Source organism: Pituophis catenifer, unplaced genomic scaffold (genome assembly GCF_029215685.1).
Source record: "Pituophis catenifer annectens isolate HBS135680 unplaced genomic scaffold, rPitCat1.0.hap2 SCAF_2, whole genome shotgun sequence".
Taxonomy (NCBI): Eukaryota; Metazoa; Chordata; class Lepidosauria; order Squamata; family Colubridae; genus Pituophis; species Pituophis catenifer.
In genome coordinates, this window is record NW_027256882.1 from 93,680,993 (window position 1) to 93,699,219 (window position 18,227).

Here is an 18,227-nt window from a genome sequence, read left to right on the forward strand (position 1 = left end):
TCCTGAAAACATCACTTTCTTGCCAGATTTTTTTGATGGGCCTTAGCAGCCCAAAATGAAAGCTTTGTTGTGAGAGCATGTCCTCAACAAACAGAAAGGAAGCTATCTTTTTTTTTTTTTATTGAAAAGTTTTACAAAAAGTTTACATATTCCCCCCCCCTTCCCTACCTCAACCTCCCCCCTCCCCCCCTCCCCTTCCCAGAACAAATTACAGGATATAAACTTCAACAATCATAATCAATCCTAATCTAAACAATTATGACATTTCACATCTCTTGTTTCTTCAATTCCCTAATTACCCGCCTAGCTTTATTACTTAAAGACACACTAAATATCTATATAATCATTCATAACCTATCTGCAATTTCTTATTCCGATATTTGTTTTGAATATAATCTATCCACCTTCTCCAATCTCTTAAATATCTTTCATTTGAATGATTCTTCAGGTACGCCGAGATTTTTGCCATTTCCGCTAGATTTATAACTTTCATTGTCCACTCTTGGATTGTAGGTAAATCTTGCTTCTTCCAATATTGTGCCACCAACAGTCTTGCTGCAGTTATTAAATTCAAAATCAATTTAGTCTCTATAACTGTACAGTCCGTAACTATACCCAAAAGAAACAGCTGTGGTGTAAATTTCAACCTCTTTTTAAGAATATTTTGTAAAATCCACCAGATTTTAATCCAAAACGCTTTAACCTTTTTACATGTCCACCAAATGTGAAAATAAAGAAAGGAAGCTATCTTGAAGCTGGGGAAGTAGGTTTGTGGATGAGTCATGAGTCATGTCTTATGTCCTTCAAAGGAAACATGGAACAATTTTATCACAAGTGAAATCCAGCCAGTTCTCACCAGTTTGCCTGAATCATTAGTAAATTGCTTAGGCAGTTCAGAGAACTGGTTAAAAATAAAGTGCAAGAGAGGTGGTCTCTCTCTCTCTCTCTCTCTCTCTCTCTCCCTCCCTCCCTCCCTCCCTCCCTCCCTCCCTTCAGTTAATAGCTCCACTTAACAGTTGTAGCTGGAAGGCAGCCAATACATGCTGAATCAAGTCAATAATCAACAGAAATTGACAGGATTAGGGCAGGGAAACCCATCAATCACCCATCTAGGGTTGGGATTAACCTCTTCCCTTCAAGAAGATGGACAAGATTACAAAGATTTTCAGTATAAAGAATATTAAGTAACACTTCTGTGATCAGCTGATACTCCCTGGAGTTTCCCAAGATCTTTTATGGCTGCTGCTGTGTTGGCTATTTCTTATTTCTTCCTGGGGGAAAAGATACAGGAGGGAACAATGATGCAGCTTGATCATACAGGCCGTGAATTTAATGCATGTGTGGTCCAGCCAGCTGTATTGCTTCTGCTATGAAGCACCCAATTTACAACATAGAGAACATAGAATAATAGAGTTGGAAGGGTTAATGACCTTTGGCAGCATGCCCAGGCTTTCAATTAGGCTGAGCAGCTGCTCTTAGTTTCCCTCTCAGCTGATGTGTTTGCTTTGGGGTTGACTTTTTTTAAAAAAGGGAAATGACTGTTTTAAGTTTTTTGCATTCTTTTAGTGATTCCTGGCACTGTCCTTTTGGATTGTACTTCCCTCACTCTTTTTGAAAGCCTCTAGTGATAGAGCACCCACAACTTCTGAAGGCAAGCTATTCCATTGGTTGATTAGTCTTCACCCTTAAGAAATTTCTCCTTAGTCCTAGATTGCTTCTCTCTTTGGTTAGTTTCCATCCATTGTTTCTTGTTGTGCCTTTTGGTGCTTTGGAAAATAGATTGATTCATTTTTGTAGAAGGTCCTCACATTTCCTGACAGAACAATTAATCAGTGGAACAATTTGCCTTCAGAAGTTGTAAATGCTCCAACACTGGAAATTTTTAAGAAGATATTGGATAATCATTTGTCTGAAGTGGTGTAGGGTTTCCTGCCTAAGCAGGGGGTTGGACTAGAAGACCTCCAAGGTCCTTTCCAACTCTGTTATTCTATTCTATTCTATTCTAAATATTGGAACAGTGCTATTTTATTGTGCTATTTTATTGTGAGTTGGACTAAGGAGAAATTTCCTAAGGATGAGACCAATCAAGTTGGCCATGCCCATCCAGTCACATGACCCATTTTCCAAAGAAAACACTGTGAGCAACAAAATCTGGGCAGGTGTGGCTGGGGGGGGTTTCATGTGACTGGGTGGGAGTGACATTGAGTTGGCCACACCCACCCACCAGTCACATGACCACCAAGCCATGCCCACCAAGCCATGCCCACCAAGCCATACCCACAGAACCGGTAGGGAAAAAATTTGAATTTCACCCCTGAATTTTATGCTGGACTTCCTGCTAGGAGTGTGTGAACTTATCCAGATTTGATACAGACTGGGAAGGACAGGATTCAATGCAGGTTGGTGGTTCAGAATTTGAAGTCAATGAAAGTACCCCCTTGATGCTTTGCAACACCAGAACCATGATGGCATAGTGGTTAGAATACAGTATTGCAGGCTAATTCTGCCGACTGCAGCAGTTCAATTCTCACCAGCTCAAGGTTGACTCAGCCTTCCATCCTTCCAAGGTCAGTAAAATGAGGAGCCAGATTGTTGGATCAATATGCTGACTCTGTAAACCACTTAGAAAGGGCTGTAAAGCACTGTGAAGCGACATATAAATCTAAGTGCTATGCTATTGTATTATAGTGAGATGAAAGAGGTATTTGTAAGCAACAAAAGAAATTACTTAGAAATTGGAGATAGAGTTCTATAAAAAAGGTTTTTCTTCTTAATGTAGGTAATAAACCTGTACAAGAAGGTTATACAATTAATGTTATTTTTATATTTCTTATTTAATCTCTCATAGTATTGTAATATATGGATAAAACTGTGAAACAAGTATTGAGTTCCATATGCAGAGAGTTAAGTGACAGAAATTAAGGCAAATCATTTAGGTAATGAAAAAATAATGGCTAACTAATCTCAGTTATTAATCTGTTGGGGTTGTAAATTGTGTTTCTTCCATGGTAACCTTGTTTTCTTAAACATACCAGTAGTCTGGACATGAAAGGGAAAAGGGGAAAATTTACAGCTTTTGAGTTCTAGTACCAGTTGGCTCAGGTTAGCTAAGGCAGGAAAAACAAATAATAGGCTATGCAGACAGTACTTCAACTCAAGGCTTCCGTCTTATAGAACAGGATGAGGTATTTTTCAACCCTGGTTTGTTGAACAAGACACAGTAGCTTCATAGATACATGAAGCCATGTCATAACAGCTGGGCTCATATATCATCCTTGGCCATATACAATCAAATCCCATAATGGTTTAACATGGTACATAAACTCAACCAATCCTTTAGGCAGGTAGACATATGGAATTGCTGGATTTTTAACATGAATCTCTTACATTTGTAGACTTACTTTGTAAGTCTTCCACTTTGGTTCCATCTCAAAAAACCTCATGGCTGAAAAGTTGTTGAATCCTGCTAAAGTTTTAATTTTTCACATTAAAAATTAAATGAGGTTTTATGCCCAGATGCTATTTATTTTAATTTAATTTAATTAATTCAATTTATATGCCACCCCTCTCTGAAGACTCAGGACCGCTCACAATACATTTTAAAAAATCATTATAAAAAACATTTAAAAATTACAAACATTAAAAACATTAAAAACTCATTCACGCCATTCATGGCCGGATCTCGCCAGATCACAAGAGTGAGATCAATGGCCCCAGGCCTGCCGGAAAAGCCAGGTCTTAACCGCTTTTCGGAAGGCCATTAGGGTGGGGATGGTCCGGACGTCAGGAGGTAACTGGTTCCAGAGAGCTGGGGCAGCCACAGAGAAGGCCCTCCCCCACGGGCCCGCCAGCCAGCATTGTTTAGCTGATGGGACCCAGAGGAGACCAACTCTGTGGGATCTTACCAGTCGCTGGGAGCTATGCAGCAGAAGGCGGTCTCGAAGATAACCTGGCCCTGAGCCATGTAGGGCTTTAAAGGTAATAACCAACACCTTGAATTGTGACCAGATACCAATAGGGAGCCAGTGCAGCTCGTGGAGAATTGATGTAATGTGGGTGTACCTAGGTGCACCCACGACAGCTGGCGCGGCTACGTTCTGAACCAACAGTAGTCTCCGAACACTTTTCAAGAGTAGCCCCATGTAGAGCGTGTTGCAATAATCTAACCGTGAGGTGACAAGGGCATGAGTGACTGTGAGGAGAGCCTCCTGATCCAAGTAGGGTCACAATTGGTGCACCAGGCGAACTTGTGCAAAGGTCCCCCTAGCCACAGCTATCAGATGTTGCTCTAATCTTAGCTGTGAGTCTAGGAGGACACCCAAATTGCGAGCCCGTTCTGAGGGGGACAATTTCTCCCCCCCACAGAACCAAGGATGGACAATCAACATAGTCTTTAGGAGGCAATACCCACAGCCACTTGGTCTTGTCTGGGTTAAGTCTGAGCCTGTTGACTCCCATCCAGACCTTCACAGCCTCCAGGCACCAGCACATCACATCCACCGCATCACTGAATTGACACAGGGTAGAGATATACAGCTGGGTATCATCCGCGTATTGCTGATACCTCACCCCATGTCGTCAGATGATATCACCCAGCGGCTTCATGTAGATGTTAAATAGGAGGGGAGAGAGGACCGAACCCTGAGGCACCCCGCAAATGAGGGGCCTAGGGGTCGACCTCTGTCCTCCTACCAACACCGACTGTGACCGACCAGAGAGATAGGAAGAGAACCACCGTAACACGGTGCCTCCCACTCCCAGCTCCCTTAGTCATCCCAGAAGGATGCCATGGTCAATGGTATCGAAAACCGCTGAGAGGTCAAGTAGCACCAAGATGGAAGAATGACCCCCATCTCGGACTCGCCACAGAACATCCATCAGCGTGACCAAAGGAGTTTCCGTGCTGTAGCCAGGCCTGAAGCCAGACTGAAAAGGGTCTAGATAATCCGTTTCCTCCAATGACCGCAGGAGCTGAAGTACCACCACTTTCTCTACAATCTTTCCCACAAAGGGTAGGTTGGAGACTGGATGAAAGTTCTTTAATTCTGCTGGATCCAGGGAAGGCTTCTTGAGGAGGGCCCTTACAACCGCTTCCTTTAATGGCTTATCGGACTAATCTTCATGTCATATAAAAAAGAATATACTGGGGTTGACTCAAGTTGCATTAATGCTTCAGAAATAACCTAAGATTAAAACCGCATGTTGCCAACCAATGTACCTTCCTGCCTTTATTAAACTCCTTCTTAGGAGAGATGTAAGTTCATAATAAATCCCATTTCATTTCTTCTTTTGTATGGAAGCCAACGTTAATGAAGTAATTTTGTTCAATTCATGGTTAGACATTGTAAACAAATGATTTCACAGTTGGAACTCAAGATAATACCTACCTAATTTCCACCTGCAATTTGAGTCACAAAATTAGCCCAGTCTACTTTAGGAGGTTATTCCATGATGCTCCAAAATGCTTCATTTTTTCCTCTTTACCTCTCCAAGTCCAATTAAGATTATTTTTTTATTATCAAGGAACCTAATCATGTGTTTTCAGGGGATTAATTCAAAGTCAAAACCTCACTTTCCCAAATGCTGATATTTATGAAATAAAATTTGTATCCTTTTTTTTTTTTTACATCTTGTGTCACTGTGGGATCAAATGTGGAGAGCATAATTCTATCAAAGCCATTCAAGGACAAATATAATTTAAACTGTTACTGAAACTTTAAGAACAAACTGACAAACTATAAGGAGAAAACTTACTGAGTTATCTTTCTCACTTTTCCTTCAAAAGTTATTTGTGCAGGAATTTCATTTTGCATACCTGCATCTATGTGAAGTATGGCCATTAAGTTTCATTTATAACATTTGAATTGATTTTAAATCCTTTATATCAAAATATAATGCAAGGACATTATCATATGACATGGGCCAGGATAGAACATAGTGTACTTATACGCGCCTCTACTACATTTTTTAATCTGTTCTGCAATAATATGTAACATGTATAAATTCTGAGAATACTTTGCCATTTAATTGGATAGTTAATGATCGTCTTCCACCTCAGCTTCCTACAAACCTAGCTCTAGGCCAGTAACTACTGGCAGGACAAGTCAGCCATCACTTTCTCTGAGTTAGAATGAGTTTCTCTGAGTTACAAAGTTTTGGAAATGAGGAAAAGGTTGCTATTTTTATTTTAGTTAAAGGGTTCTAGCCAAAGATTGAGTTGGAATCTTCTTCATTGCCATTCAAGCTGCAAAAACTAAGAGTGGGGAAAGGGAAGGGGGAACCTGTAAGTTGCCAATAATGGCTGTTATTAAATTTATGAAGAGGCTAGAGGAGACAAGCTGCTTTTTGAGATGAAAAGGATTTTTTTTTAAGAAAAAAGGTCACTTGGAATTCAAATCATAAAAGTAAATAATTTGGAATTGTAATTTAAACTTTCAGATTTGAAATTCAGTACTGCAATTTCTGTCAGATTGTTAGCCAGCATGTTAAATCTTCCATTCACCACTATTATTAATACTCCTCAGAGTCATGCAAAGTTATCCTGTCCTGGTTCACACCACTTACTATGTTTTCATTCTGTTTGTACATGGTAGCTAGCCAGAACCTTGCATATCAGTTGGTGTCCATATAAATTTATGAAATAAATAAGCTTCTCCCATTTAAAAGAACTTTGGTATCAGCGATGTATTCACCCAAACAGTGATAGGATTATACCGTGTTTCCCCAAAAATAAGATCCTGTCTATTTTTTTTATTTTTTTTTTATTTTTTTTGAACCCTGAAATAAGTGCTTGGCCTTATTGCCATCTGCTCAAAAGCCCAATTGGGTTTATTATCAAGGGATGTCTTATTTTGGGGAAAACAGGGTAGAGATACTAATACTTTCAACAAAGTTTACTCTTTACTTATTTTCAAAGTAAGTAAATTTATCTCCCAATAATCTATATTTTGATTTCTTATGCATTGTACTGCACATCAGATGTGTAAATATGATTACCGCATTTATTTCTCAATTAGCAGCTCACTAGCATAAGCAGTGCTTTCAATCTTAATAAATGTTTGTATCAAGTACAACTGTTGTTAGTAATGAATTAAAATAATTGAATGCTATTAATAAAGCAGCAATATTCTGGCTTCAGATAAAACATATAGTTAATTCCATTATATACAGTACCAATAATGCTTACAGCCATACACTGAGTGAAATGAGAACTGAATCTATGAATCTGCTACATAAGATAAATTCACTGAGTGTGAAGGATTCCAGTTATATTCTCCACAGCAGAGTAATCCCAAATTGTCAGATTAGTTTAATGATTAGAAACAATATAACCTGCCTTCTTAATGTGTGTTGCAATGATACTTAGCTATGCAAAGCTAATGATAAACAAGCAATCCCAGAGTGTAATGGATAATTTGGTAATTATCCAAGGTTTAACAAGGTAAAACGACCATGAAACTCGACATTCTGGTGGTGAAGAAAATGAATTAAGAATGAAGCAGCAGATCCATTTTTCCTAGGGAACAGAATTTCCCACTGAAATTATGTATACATGTCATGCATAAATAAATGTAGAAAATACAATCACTTAACAGATCTCTACACTATGGTAGGAAGGTTAGAGACTGTGGGAAATGATAGTCTCCTACATCTTTTCCTTATCATGTTTGGTTATTGGGTAGTTGTTTGTTTACTTGTTTGTTTTAATTTAAAATTTTTGGAGATGGATGCCTTCAAGTCACTTTATATCTCTGAATTAACCGCTGCAGGCTTATTGGCAAGATTTCAGAAGTGATTTGCCTTTGCCCCTTTCCTAGGGCTGAAAGAAGATGACTGACCCAATGACCCCCCTGGCTTTGTGCCTCAGGCATGACTAGAACTGACAGTCTCCTTGTTTCTAGACTGATGCTTTAACTACACCAAACTGGCTCTGTTAATTTAAAGCAGTGGGTCTCAACCTTCCTAATGCCGTGACCCTTTAATACAGTTCCTGATGTTGTGGTGACCCCCAACCATAAAATTATTCCATTGACCATTGAAAATATGTGTTTTCCGATGGTCTTAGGTGACCCCTGTGAAAGGGTTGTTCGACCCCCAAAGGGGTCCCGACCCACAGGTTGAGAACCACTGATTTAAAGCATTACAAAAGCAAACTCCAATCTCTATCTTCAACTTTATTTCTAAGAATGTCTAAAGCTTCTACATAGACGACACTAACTTTCTTAGAAACTAGAAATTATAGGGCAGGGGTCTCCAAACTTGGCAACTTTAAGACTAGGGGACTTCAACTCCCAGAATTCCCCAGCCAAACATGTGATATCCCACTGGTTCTATTTCATTTCAAGCAGACATGTTATTATTTTTATAAATCAATATTTTATTTATCTTAGCACTTCTGAAGATCCTATTTCTTCTGTTTCTTTAACAAGCAATTTGTTATAGACCTTGCCAACTAGGTATTAACTCTCATTTTTTCCGGCAAACCCCAACCAATTTGCATCAAACTTTGATACCTTTAATTATTTCTCTCTAATGCAGACTTCTGAATTTCATAGTGGTATTCTTCTTTGCAAGATCTTAAGCAATACTTCATGACATGAGCAATTAGTGAAATGCATCATTAATTTATACATGCTATTTAATTTCTTGTTCTGAAGCTTCCTTTTAAAATATACTCTCTCTATATATCAATTTTTACCAGGTCTCTTCTCCCTTCCCATAGTGTTAAGATTCTATTTCAATTAAGTGTATTGAATCTGCTTCTTATCTTGGTGTTATATCTTGACTGTATGTTTTCCTGGTGAAATCTTGCTGGCACACTTATTCTCTTTTACTTTCTAAATATAACCCATGCATTTGACACCCATAATTCATGATCTGTTCCACTATCTGTTCCTGAACGTATCCTGGTTTACTGAATTGCACCTGTCCATCATCTATTTCTTATTCTATAGTCAGTTTAATTCCAAAGGACACATCTGGTGATAATCAGCATTTATGTCATCTGAAGCAGTGAAATTATTTCCTTGCCAAACTCTTTTCACACACACACCCCAAGTATCTGTGCTTGCCAATCCAAATAAACCTGTAATCCCAGGTTCCTCTTTTTCACCATTTTTGGCATTTCAATCAGAAATTACATCCATTCTAGATGTGAGATGGGGCTCCCTTTGATGACCTCTCAAAAACTTCAGTTGATCCAGAATACATAGCTCAGTATGCCCATGTGATGCTACTGCTTGTAGAGCTGCAGCGGTTGCCAATAGGTTATGTGCACAATTCCAAGGTGCTGGTTGTCACTTACGAAGCCTTTCATAGCCACTTGACTGCCATGGTATTTGCCAGTCTGAAAAGATCAGCTAGAGTTTGTACACTTTGGGTACCCCAATGAAATAATGCCATCTCGGAGTAAGGTATTTTGGGAGTCCTGGGTAGTTGGTTCTTGTGAAGTTTGTCCAGCTGCTTGATTCTTTTTATTCTTCTGTAATTTATTGGGTTATTCCTGAGTGTATATTTAACTACTTTCTCTTTTGAGTATTATAGTGACTCTATTCCTTTGTATTGTCTCATGTTCTGAATAGTTTATCACATAATGATTTGATTTAAAATGGTCTATTCTAGTCCATTAGTCTAGTCTTATTATACAGCATCTAATTTAATTCGCTTCCTTTCTGCTTTGATAATTAAAGTTGTCCTTGGGTCATCCTTCTCACTTTGTGCGTTCCATTTATTTATTTAATATACTTACTTGCTGTTTCCTATGCTAAAGCATCTTGAAATTGTCTGCAATAAAAGCAGCAATAAAGTGTATCATAAAACAGTACATTAAATGATATAAAACAATATTCAGTGAAACATTCTATTAAAAGGCTGGAGGAAAAGGGGAGGCGGAATTCTTTCCACATTCATATTGGGGAGGTAAAGCATTGAATCTTTAACAATGTACATAAAAGATGTTACAGAAATTGCCCACCAAATTTCAAGGATAACATTATGCTTGAATGTAGATGCCACCACAGACTCACTCCCTATCACTGCCATTTCCAGCCACCAGATGGCATTTCTCATGGCATGTAATTATTACCTCAGGGAAAGACCACTTTCTATAACAGCAAAGGCAGGTTTCCAGGTATTCTTTTTTTTTTTTTATTGAAAAGTTTTACAAAAAGTTTACATATTCCCCCCCCCTTCCCTACCTCAACCTCCCCCCTCCCCCCCTCCTCTTCCCAGAACAAATTACAGGATATAAACTTCAACAATCATAATCAATCCTAATCTAAACAATTATGACATTTCACATCTCTTGTTTCTTCAATTCCCTAATTACCCGCCTAGCTTTATTACTTAAAGACACACTAAATATCTATATAATCATTCATAACCTATCTGCAATTTCTTATTCCGATATTTATTTTGAATATAATCTATCCACCTTCTCCAATCTCTTAAATATCTTTCATTTGAATGATCCTTCAGGTACGCCGAGATTTTTGCCATTTCCGCTAGATTTATAACTTTCATTGTCCACTCTTGGATTGTAGGTAAATCTTGCTTCTTCCAGTATTGTGCCACCAACAGTCTTGCTGCAGTTATTAAATTCAAAATCAATTTAGTCTCTATAACTGTACAGTCCGTAACTATACCCAGAAGAAACAGCTGTGGTGTAAATTTCAACCTCTTTTTAAGAATATTTTGTAAAATCCACCAGATTTTAATCCAAAACGCTTTAACCTTTTTACATGTCCACCAAATGTGAAAATAAGTAGCATCCTCACAATTACATCTCCAACATTTTGGTTGTACATTCGGATACATACGAGATAACTTTTTTGGATCTAGATGCCATCTATAAAACATTTTATAAAAGTTCTCCCTTAAATTTTGCGCTTTGGTAAGTTTCACATTTGTTACCCATATTTTCTCCCACGTTTCCATCATTATTGGCTGTTCAAAATTCTGCGCCCATTTTATCATACAGTCCTTAACTAGCTCTGTTTCCGAGTCCATCTCTATCAGTATATTATACAATCTTTTTATATGCATTGGGCTTTGATCTCTAATTTGTTTAATTAAATTTTCATCACTTTGTATAACACCAGTTTTCTGGTCTTTTCTCCATCTGGCTTGTAATTGTACATATTGAAACCATGTTTGAATTATTTTCTCCTCTTTCAACACATTCACAGATTTTAATTTTAATATACCTCCCTCCATAATGAGAATATCTTTATACATAATTACATCCTGTCTACATTCTATACTCGTATTCTCTATTGCGTGCCTGGGTGCTGTCCATATAGGTATTTTTTCATTTAACTTATATTGATATTTCTTCCAGACACGCAATAAAGCATTTCTCAGTATATGACTCTTAAATGCTCTGTCCACCCTTTTTTCATACACTAAATAAGCATGCCAACCATAGACAAGATCATACCCTTCAATATTCAATATCCTTCCATTTGTTAAATTAATCCAATCACTAATTGCTGATAAAACAGCTGCTTCATAGTACAATTTTAAATTTGGCATTTTCAGTCCTCCTCTTTCTCGTATGTCCTGCATTATTTTCAATTTTATCCTTGGTTTCTTACCTTGCCATACGAACTTATTAATACCTTTCTGCCACTCTTCCAGGTTGGCATCCTTTTTTAGTATTGGTATCATTTGAAAGAGGAACAAAAACCTAGGCAACACATTCATTTTTATAACTGCTATTCTACCCAAAAAGGACAATTGTAGTTTTTTCCAATTATCCATTTCAACTTGTATTTTATGCCATATCAATTCATAATTATACTTATACAACTTACCATTAGAAGATGCAATATAAACTCCTAAATACTTGACTTTTTTAACTATTTCACATCCCGTTACCCTTTGTAACTCCTCTTTTTGATTAGCTGTCATATTTTTAACTATCATCTTTGTTTTTCCAATGTTTATCTTGAACCCAGATACTTGACCATACTGTTTTATTATATCAATCAAAACCTTTGCTGATTCCACTGGATGAGTTAAGGTCATAACCAAATCATCTGCAAATGCCCGTATCTTATATTCATAATCTCTAACTTTGATTCCCTTTATCCCATCTGCATTACGTATTTTATTTAACAGCAACTCCAAAGTTAATATAAATAATAATGGCGATAAGGGACATCCCTGCCTCGTGCCTTTTTCAATTTTAAAAGTTTCTGTCAAGCTGCCATTAATAATTATCTGAGCTGTCTGTTCCTGATATATTGCTTTTATAGACTGCATAAAGCAATTCCCAAATTGCATCCTATTGACCACTCTCAATAAAAATTGCCAATCTAATCGATCAAAAGCTTTTTCCGCATCCAGAAATATAAGCACCGCAGGGATTTGGTTATTCCTTTCCAAATGTTCCAATATGTCAACAATTTGTCTTACATTATTTTTCATTTGTCTACCTTGTATAAAACCAGTTTGGTCAGCATGAATCATCTTCTGCATTACTAGCATTAACCTATTTGCCAATATCTTAGCAAATATTTTATAATCTGTATTCAATAAGGATATAGGTCTATAATTTTTGGGTTGTGTCAAATCTTGATCTTCTTTTGGAATTAACGAAATAAAAGCTGTTTTCCATGAAGGTGGTACACCTTCACCCAGCTGAATTCTATTGAATAATTCTTTAAGAGGTAAAACCATCTCCAATTGTAAATATTTATAGTACACAGCTGTTAATCCATCCGTACCAGGAGCCTTACCAGTTTTTAACTGTTTAATTGTTGAGAGGACCTCCTCCTCTGTTATTAATTGGTTTAACCGTTCTCTTTGTTCCTCTGTAACTATTGGAATATTCTGTCTATCCAAATATGTCTCTACCTCTACACCTTGTGTTTTGTCTGCAGTATACAATCTTGCATAAAATTCTAAAAATGCCTTTTTAATCATATTTTGGTGATACAGCTCTCTACCTTTATACTCTATTTTCTCTATGGTACGAGATTTTTGTTTTTTCCTCAGCATGTATGCCAACCATCTACCTGGTTTATTTGCATTACAAAAAGTATTATGTTTAGCATATTGTAGATTGGTTGCCACTTGGTCTGAAAGCATCATATTAAATTGCCCACGTAATAAACTGATCTCTTCTTTAATTTTCTTATCCCCTGGGTTATCAATTAACACCCTTTCTTTTTTCTTAATCTCTTCTTCTAATTCCCTCCTTTTCTCCACTTGTTTACGCCTATAAGCATTATTCATATTTATCAGAACTCCTCTCATATATGCTTTACTAGCATCCCATACCATATCCATAGATGTTCCCTTGTTCATATTAAAAACAAAAAATTCCTTCATTAGTTTTTTACATTCTATTACATTTTTCTCATATCTGAAAAGGTTTTCATTTAACCGCCAAGATCTCCTAACTCTTTCCCCACACTCCAGTTCCATCCAAACTGGGCTGTGATCAGTTAAAATTCTGGGACAAATCTTTATCTTCTTTACCCTGGAAAAAAAATCATTTGTAATTAATATAAAATCAATTCTTGAAAAGGATTGATGTCTATCTGAAAAAAATGTAAAATCTTGTTCTCTATAATTCCTTTCACGCCAGATGTCTCTTAATTCCATATCCTCCATCATATCAAAAAAAGTCTTAGGCAGTCTAGATCGCAATTTTGTAGATTGTACTATTCTTTTCTTATCAATACTAGGGTCTAACACTCCATTCCAATCTCCCATCAGTATACATGAATTATAATCCCAATGTAATAATTTTGTATGTATCAACTTATAAAATTTCTCTTGCTGTTGATTGGGAGCATATATCCCCAATAAGAGTGTTTTCTTTCCTTCTATCATTATCTCAATTGCCAGAAATCTTCCTTGTTGATCTGCCTCAACTAATTTAGCCGTCAAATCTCTTTTCAAGTAAATCACTATTCCATTCTTTTTTTCCGGGGCTGATGCAACAAAATGTGTTCCCAATTTTGTATTTATTAAATATTTTTGGTCAGTTGTCCTTATATGTGTTTCCTGCAGGCATATTATTTCATTTTTAAATTGTCTCAAATGGTGAAATATTTTCTTCCTTTTTTGTGGTGAGTTTAAACCGTTAACATTCCAGGTTAAGAACCTAGAAGCCATCCTCAGAATCTCGAAGCTTGGCGAGAACCGCTTGATAATCCTCTTGGAATTTTCTTTTAGGTCTCGCCCCTCCCACAGCTTCTACACCAGCATTCACTTCTTGTGATAAAGCCTGCTCTTGTAACTTTTTTAACTCTTCAACTTTACGTTTAGTAGCTGCTCTGGTTTGTCTTTGATCTTTGCCTTCTTCTTGTTTTTCAACTATATCCCATGCTTGGACAGCACTTGAAAGTTGCAGTACTTCCTCCTGCATACTCATAGCTCCACCTTCCGATTGCTTCTGCAGATCCTCTTTTCTTCCCTCTGTCGCCTCTCTTGCTTTTTTGCCTCCTGGCACTGGTGGTTGTCCAGCCTTTAATATATTACTATAAAAATCTCTTGCTTTGTAAATTGTATTAAGGCGATATCGCTCTCCTGCATAATCCACTGATAATCCGACTGGGACTTCCCATCTGTATTGTACCTGTCGGTTCCTCAGCTCATCTGCCAGAAAAGCATATTCTTTCTTGGATTTCAGCATTTTGGGTGGTATTTCTTTAAATACTGCAACTTCTTGTCCTGCCACTTGCAACTTATTTTTGTAGGCAGCTTGTAAAATCTCATTTCTAATCCTTCTAGTAACAAAATAAATCACAACATCTCTTGGTAATTTCCTTTGTCTAGCTACCCATGAGTTAACACGATAGATCCGATCCATTTGCCATTCGAGTTCACCTCTGGACACTCCTATAAATTGTGCCAGAGCATCTTCAAAGATCTCTTTCAGATTTTCCTTCGGGTTTTCTTTCAAGCCTCTTATTCTCACGGCAAATTCCATCATCTTATATTGTGTCAACAACATTTCAGCTTCTGTTTTGTCAATCTTAATTTGTGATTCCTCAACTTTACCATCTAAAATCTCATTAGCTTGAGCAACCTCATCAATTCTATCTTCTACATAACTAACATGTTTTGCCAGTCCCTGGAGTGCAAAGACTATATCTTCCCTTATATGTTGATTTCTTGTCTTAATTATGTCCTTCATTTCTTCCATTTGATCTGAGACTCCTTTAAATGCAAATGCAATGTCCTCTTTAAAACCTTCTTTGATTTCTTTCATGGCTGCCTGAAACATCTCAAGTGTTAACATTTGTGCTTGTGGTTGTAACTGTGGTTGTAATTGAGCTTGTGTATCTGCCGGAGGCAAGAAGGTTTGCAACCTACTAGTTTGAGCTGGGGAACTTCCCGCACTCGCTGCTTTAGGCAACACCAATTTTGTCTGCTTTGAAGCCATTTTAAAATTACACAGTCTCAGGAACAGTTCTTATAGCCAGCGAGAAAAAATCAGAAAATCTTTAAGATCTTTAAATTTTAATTCCCAAAGTCCAGGATATAGGATTAAATCCAAAAATTTTTTAAGCGGAGTTGTTAACTGGTAGGCATTAATGAGTTAACAAGCCTGTAACAACTTTCTTCTTAAGTTTCACTTTCATCTCTTTGTCTTAACGAGCCAGCGCCATCTTCCCCTCCCTTTCCACTCCAGCTCCGCTCATATAGGCTCGAAAAGAAACGATGTTCAAAGGAATTAAAGTGTAAGTACTTGCAATTATGTAGTCTCCTGTTTTTGTTCTGCCTGCTTCAATTTTCTCTTTGTATCAATTAAAAGCAGGAGCGGACGTGGCGTTTTGCTCTGCCTTCTGGCAGAGGCGTCCCGGCTTTGGAGCTTTTCCCAGGTTCTTGGGGAGCTCGCACTTTTCGAGCCCCAGAATTAATTCTAGGGCTCTTATGGAGCTCTACCCTGCACCTGGCTGCTCACTTCCCCCTCTTCTCCCGGGGGGGAAGGTTCTTCGCCGCTAGACAGCTGATTTTTTGCTGTTCTAGCGGCTAACAAAGTCACGGGGCTAGCGCTCACCCAGGGAGCGTCCTCAACGTCCAAGTTTCCAGGTATTCTGATGCTGGGTTGTTTAGAGTCCTAAATGTCATAACCAAACTTTGAACCTGGCTTAGTAGGTAATTGACAATCTTGGGCAATTGCTTCAACAGAAGTATAACATATACATTCAGGATCCCTATCCAACAATCCACTCAACCAAAGAGGCAAATAATTAAGATTACTTTATTTGGACAACAACATATCCAGCCCATCAAATTATGTAAGGTGATGGTAAACAAAATAATTGTATATTTTGCTTCCTTTATCAATAACACTGCCCATGTTTTAGACTATTTCGTCTCAGGAATCAACATCTAAAGACCAAGCAGTGTCAGCTGATATTTTGTGTTGTTGCAAATTCTACAAGAAAGGGTTGACTGACAGTCAAAGTATAAAATGTAGATAATTGAAATGTCAGTGGGTAGAAACATTAAATTTAAATATAAATGCAAATTCAAAGGATCTAAATATGGTTCGCAAGTTAGTTGTCTGACCAACATAGTAAGATCTTTCTTAACCTAGGGGTAAACATATTCTGGTGGTTTTTTTTTTTTTTTAGGCCATTAACATCTTTATTTGCTAATGGCAGAAGTGAAAAGAAAGGAAATATACTTTATTTGCTCTACTAATATCACTATAGTAAAAAAAATAAATCAGAAAATGTAAAAAGACCTTTTGAGAACTCAGAAGAAAATTAAACATTGCCGCTATTGACCCTGCTGGAGATTGTAGGAAAACATTAAACCCAAGCAGATATAAAAGAACTGATAAACTGTATCTCAATTGAATCTACTTTAAAAAGTGGGAGAAAAAATGTGGTACAATATTATTGTTTTTGGTGATGTAATATCATCATAGTGAAGAATATAAGAAAACCCTCTTTTGTGGATTGATCGTGTGAAGTGTTTTCCACAGAATGAGCACAATGCACAGTGTTTGGTTCCGCTTTTGATCCTAGAACCTCATTGGCTCAAGCCCTGGACACATTATCCAGAAGGCTATTTAAGGCCAGTGCTTCCTTTTTAATATAATGATTTTATTAGAAATCACAGTTACACAGATAAAGAATAATACAAACCAAAAAACAAACAAACAAATAGAAAGTACAAAAAAGAGAGAGAATGTAATAAAGAAGTCTGCTGCGCCACCAGAAGAGCCTTGGTGGCGCAGCAGACTAAAGTGCTGTTAAGTAACACCAGCTGCCTGCAATTACTGCAAGTTCAAATCTCATCAGGCTCAAGGTTGACTCAGCCTTCCATCCTTTCGAGGTAGGTAAAATCAGGACCCGGATTGTGGGGGCAATAAGCTGATTTTGTATAAAAAGGAACACTGCTTGGGGGGCCCGAAAGCATTGTAAGCCGCCCTGAGTCTCCGGAGAGGAGCGGCATTTAAATCGAACCAATAAATAAAGAATTAATAACAGAATAACAGAACAGAATAAAAGAGTTGGAAGAGACCTTGGAAGTATTCTAGTCCAACCCCCTGCTCATGCAGGAAACCCTATACCATTTCAGACAAATGGTTGTCCAATCTCAATCTCTTAGCTTTGGAGCATTCACAACTTCTGGAGGCAAGTTGTTCCACTGATTACTTGTTTAACTGTCAGGAAAGTTCTCCTTAGTTCTAAATTGCTTTTCTCCTTGATTAGTTTCTACCCATTGCTTCTTAGTTATAGTTCTCCTTGATTAGTTTCCATCCATTGCTTCTTGTCCTACCTTCATGTCGTTTGATGACTAGCTTGACTCCCTCTTCTTTGTGGAAATTTTTTGAGATATTGGAACACTGCTATCATGTCACCCCTAGTCCTTCTTTTCATTAAACTAGGCATATCCAATTCCAGCAACTGTTGTTTATATGTTTTATCCTCCAGTCCCCTAATCCTCTTTGTTGCTCTTCTCTGCACTCTTTCTAGAGTCTCCACATCTTTTTTACATTGTGGCAACCAAAACTGGATGCAGTATTCCAAGTGTGGCCTTATCAAGGCATTATAAAGTAGTATTAACACTTCATATGATCTTGATTCTATCCCTCTGTTAATACAGAGGGCTTTTTTCACAGCTACAGCACACTGCTGGCTCATATTTAAGTGATTGTCCACTAGGACTCCAAGATCCTTCTCACAGTTACTACTATTGAGTCAGAAACCAAACTCACGGCCCACAGTACCTCTGCTGGTACCTCTGCTAGC